We start from the raw sequence: 4,959 nt of genomic DNA, 5'->3' as shown, positions 1-4,959 counted from the left end.
GCTACCTGCTTATTTTGGAATCCTTGGCTTGCATCTCTGCTTCCTGTCACATGGCCATGTCCCTCTTCTTTCTGGTTTCCACTGACTTTTGGCTCCTCCCTGTGTAGCCTTCTCTGAATTTTGGCTTTTTGTTTCTTTTCCCTATGAGATCTCCAGGAATATGGATTAAGACCCACCCTGATTCAGTTGGCCACAACCTAACTAATTATAATATCTTCAAAAGGTCCCATTTACCAATGAATTCACACCTTCAGGAACACATATTAAGAACATGTCCTTTGTGCTTGGTTCGGCAGCACACACACAAAAATTGGAACTATACAGAGAAGATTAGCATGGCCCCTGTGCAAGGATGACACGCAAATTCGTGAAGCGTTCCATTTTTTTTTTTTTTTTAAAAGAATATGCCCTTTGAGGGGGTACATAATTCAATCTACCACAAAAGGGGAGAGGAGGATGCAGAGGAGAAAGAGATTCTGTGGGGCAAAGACAATCTCATCCTTCCCTATTTGTATCCCACTGACACCTAACTCCACAAATATACGTAACTTGAATACAAATATATAAAGAGACCTCCAAGGAGTTGAAAAGAGAAAAAAGCAGTCATGTTTTGAATTTGCAACACAGTCCACTTAACTTGAATGCTTCAAATTTTTTTTTTTTTTTTTTTTTTTGCATAGGCAGGCACCAAGAATTGAACCTGGTTCTCCAGCACCGCGGGCTAGAACTCTGCCACTGAGCCACAATTGCCCACCCAATGCCTCAAATTTTGACCAGACTCCTGCTCTTTGACTGGCATTTCCAGAAAGCCAGGAGAGAGAGAGAACCAGTGACAATGGTGGGAGAAGTGACTGTGTGACATTGTCATCACAGTGCAGATTCTAGAGGATCTCATTTGTCAACTGTGTTCAATATTTCCATCACCTTTGTGGGGTTGAAGCAGCCCTTTCTGCAAGGTCCTGGAGAAAGAACTGAAATCGAAGAGGATCAAGGCAAATGGCAGCCAAAGGGTAGGTTGGGATAATAAATAGGAACACGAGCTGAGAACTGAGGACAGAAAAGAAGCAGGAACAAGTAGAATGAGTGAAGTGACCCTGAAATAACTGCCCGTGCCATGTACCATTCATAGGTTAGTTTCTAGAGGCCTGTTTGAATGAAGGTCCTGAGTTCCTAGGAAGAGTAGTGAAGGCAGGACGTAGGAGCAGAAGCCCTTGGATTCTGGCCAGGTAGACCTGGATCAACATGGGCAATGAGGTTTCACCAAACTAACTGTGTAGGCCCGACTTGCCAAGGCTCCAGGTCTGGGACATGGATTCTTGAGGAATAATTTGAGTTCACATGGGTTAGAGGTAACCCAATACCTGTGGGCTATCTTCCTTCCCCAGGCTGCTCCCTTTCCCTAAGTTTTCCAGCACAAAGAGCTACGTTCTAAGAAAGGGATTATTTTGTGGGATCTGTAATCATTGATGGAGACGGGATACTGTGAAGCTACTGCATTAGACTCAGGCATTCAGGACCTTCTGTTTGCAACCCACAGCCTGGATGGCTTCTAAGAATGTGTGAACTGAAGACTGCAGTTGGTGAAAGCTCATGGAACAGCCTTGTAACTGATGTAATGTGAGTGAGTTCCTCCTAATACTGTTTGCAGAGGAGATAGATAATCAGAACGAGGACAGAGGACGTTGAAGTGATCATTGATCGTGTTTATCTGCCAACTCTGCAGGTCCCTGAAGTGACCTGTACTCCTTACAGGTGCTTCATGGTTGGCCCATGTGGTCAGGGATGTTCTGGTTATTCACAGTATCCTGAAACTCAGAGATGGAAAAGAACTTAGAAATCCTGGAAATCGACGCTTTAAATTTGCCAGGAAGCACTTGGGGTACAGACCTCCTCCAAGACTTGCTTGAATTCATGCAGCTAGGTGAAGGCAGAACTCAGAGCCAGGTACCTACTTACTGTCTCTGGTCATCTTTTCTGTGGTCACTTCTTCTCCTTCAACCCCTTAGAAGCCAACTGACATGGTGGGAGGGTTTCTGAGACCATCATAAAATAATGCATGCTTATCGTATCAAATGCATTTGCCTAAAAATATGGGCTACTTACCTAAATTTTACTTATTTGATTGGCTGGGGGAAAAAGTTTTGATAAAGCAGCAGTCCACACAAAGTACTAGAATATTCTCTAAGCAAATGTTGTATTAGAAAAATACAAACTGTGCTTCAAATTGAATTTGGGATGATCTGAGATATTAGAAAGAGTTCTTGCATGAGAGGTAAAATCAAAGGAGCAGGTTTCCAGTTAATGAATGCATGGAAATACTTCTTCAGAGTTAAGTTCACAGAAAATCAACTTTATACCACATTAACATGAGAAAGTTTAGTGACGCCTTTGCCTTTCCAAACAGCCAATGACATAGGTGTGAGATAGGGACCGATGGTGACAGTAGAACTGCTGGCAAGGTTGAGCCAGAATCAAATTGGAGCTTGCTGTCAGCAGAGAGCATCAGCAGGAAGATGCATTACATGTCATTTGACTTTCTCTTCTTCTTGACCAGGCCTCTCCATCAAATATAGAAAGGGAAATTCCAGAGGTCCTGGTGCTGTATTTCTAAAATAAGCTTCCTCAGCAGCTCACTGGCCTGAGGGATTTCATAACCGTGCTGCGCTGGGGATCTCTTCTGACAGACAGCTGTCTTCTCCTTGTCTCATGCCTTAGTGAACTCGTTCAGAGTACAACTTTCTCTGATAAGTCAGCACAGAATTGTTGTCCATTCCATGCAAAATCTTTTTCAAATGTGACATGTGACCATGCTGCCCAATTTTTCTTAAGCCATGGTAGGTCTAAGGGTTCAGCTCTATCAGGGTGCAGAATACAGTGTGATTTTTCTGGAACATTACAGGCATTTAATAAGTGTTTGCTGGAGCAGTGAATGATTGAAGCCAATGAATTTTAAATTTTTCCCGTTCATCCTGAACATCTTTGGAATTATATTAGATAAGATGGTAGAGGTCTAAATGGATACCACTTTCTGTACCTTATGTATATGAACTTTACCTTCTTCCAACATCAGCTAAGTTCCCAATGTGCATCAGACAATGCTTCTATCATCTATCCTTATAGTTTCCAGCCCAGTGTTAAAAGACAATGGTGCAGATAGATAAACAGTTATGACACAATTTAAGAAATTACTAGTTATATGTGTACAATGTGCAATACAAATGGGAAGGAAGGAGAAGTCAATCCTCCCAACATTTAGGAAGTCATCACAAAGGATGGGATATTTCCCTTACATCTTTAAGTTTAGGAGATGAAGTTTGTGGGGGAGGGAGGAAGACACACTAGGTTAAAAAAAAAACAAACAGGTGTGGAAAGATTGTTCTTAAATGATGTGGGACTGGCTAAGCAGTCATTATAAAGCTGCCTTCATGTCTAATGCTGGAGCTCGAATTCCCCAGACAGGCAGGTAGAATAGGTGGCTCACACACAGGTGGGGACCCTATGAGGATGGGTCTCTTCTCGTTGCTTCTAACCTAGGGGTTGAGGATGTCCTCCAGAAGCTGGGGCTCCTCATGAGAGAGCAGAGCACATGTACCTGGCCCAGTCGTTGAGACCCTGCAGGAAAATCCACAGGGAAAAGAGCTGCGGCAGCCAACCCAGATGCGGCTTCACGCCAGTACAGTGAATCAGCAGATAAGAAGCAATGAGGTGAGCATGGAAGTCCTTGAATACCTGTGACATGAAGTCTCTGATCCTCAGGGAAGGCACAGTCCCTCTTAAAGAAAGGTGCCCACCTGATTAGGTCAGGCCCACCCAGGATATTCTTTCCTTTTGATTAACTCAAAATCAACTGATTTTGGACTTTAAATACATCTGTAAAATTGTTTCACAGCAGGGTGGGCCACGGTGGCTCAGCAGGCAAGAATGCTTGCCTGCCATGCCAGAGGACATGGGTTCGATTCCTGATGCCTGCCCATGTAAAAAAAAAAAAATTGTTTCACAGCAGCACCAAGACCAGCATGTGATTGAATAACTGGAAGGAAAGTATGTGCTACAAAATGGCTGCTGCCTCCCTTCTGTTCTCTGACTGTCCCAGGAAAACCCCCTTTATAGCCCATCTCAACTGGAAATATACTAGAAACAGAATTTGGGGGAAAGTAGTTCTGCCTAGCCAAGTTACCACATCCCAAAGTCATCCAAAGTGCAAGATGGACCAATGGATTTATAACTTCAAATGGTGTTGTTTTGTTTTCCACCTTGCAGTTCTAAGAAACTACCATTATTGATTTTGTTATAGAATAAAAAAAAGAATACCGCAATTACGTGAAAGGCTATTAAAATAGTCCTCTTCTTACAAGCTATCTGTTTGATGTCTATGTGACGCTATCTGTGTGAAGCTGGATTTTCTTCATATACTTCAATCAAAGCAATACATTGCCATAAATTGACTGCAGAAGCAGATAGGAGGATCTAGCAGTCTTCTATTAAGCCAGTCACTAAAGAGATTTGCAGAAACACAAGACAATTACAGCCTTCTTATTAATTTTGTTGTTGTTGTTATTTCAGAAAATATAGTCATTTTTTATAAAAATATGTTTTTCTACATGTAACATATAATGGTTTTATGACAATTTTAAGTGAACTAATAAAGATTTTTTAATTTCTTAGTTTAAGTTTCTAATATGATAAAAGTCAATAAAATAGCACATATGAACCAAAGCACTTTGGAAACTTTAAAATTTTTTTAAGAGTGTATGTAGGTCCTGAGGCCAAATGTTTGTGAGACCTACCACTATGGAGAAAGTCAGTTTCTCTAGCCAAGATATGTGCATTTCTTCCTTGCTCCTGCTGCCCCTGCTACCTCGAAAGTTCTCTCCTTTCCTTTTATGAACTCCTAAGTACTATTCAGGGTTCAGCTCAATAATCATTGATCCCAGGAAGCTCTGTCTATTCTCCCCCAGA

General features: G+C 41.9%; 1 non-coding gene across 1 annotated transcript; it reads left to right on the top strand.

The window, feature by feature from the left end:
• Positions 1-280: 280 nt before the first annotated feature.
• LOC143652514 (U6 spliceosomal RNA) lies at positions 281-387 on the top strand. The gene has a single exon (XR_013160737.1). It is a non-coding gene; the product is annotated as a U6 spliceosomal RNA (small nuclear RNA).
• The last annotated feature ends 4,572 nt before the right edge of the window (positions 388-4,959 follow it).

Source organism: Tamandua tetradactyla, chromosome 1 (assembly GCF_023851605.1).
Source record: "Tamandua tetradactyla isolate mTamTet1 chromosome 1, mTamTet1.pri, whole genome shotgun sequence".
In the NCBI taxonomy this organism is placed as follows: domain Eukaryota; kingdom Metazoa; phylum Chordata; class Mammalia; order Pilosa; family Myrmecophagidae; genus Tamandua; species Tamandua tetradactyla.
Note: the sequence above shows the minus strand (reverse complement) of the source record. Positions and strands in the feature narration are given on the sequence as shown.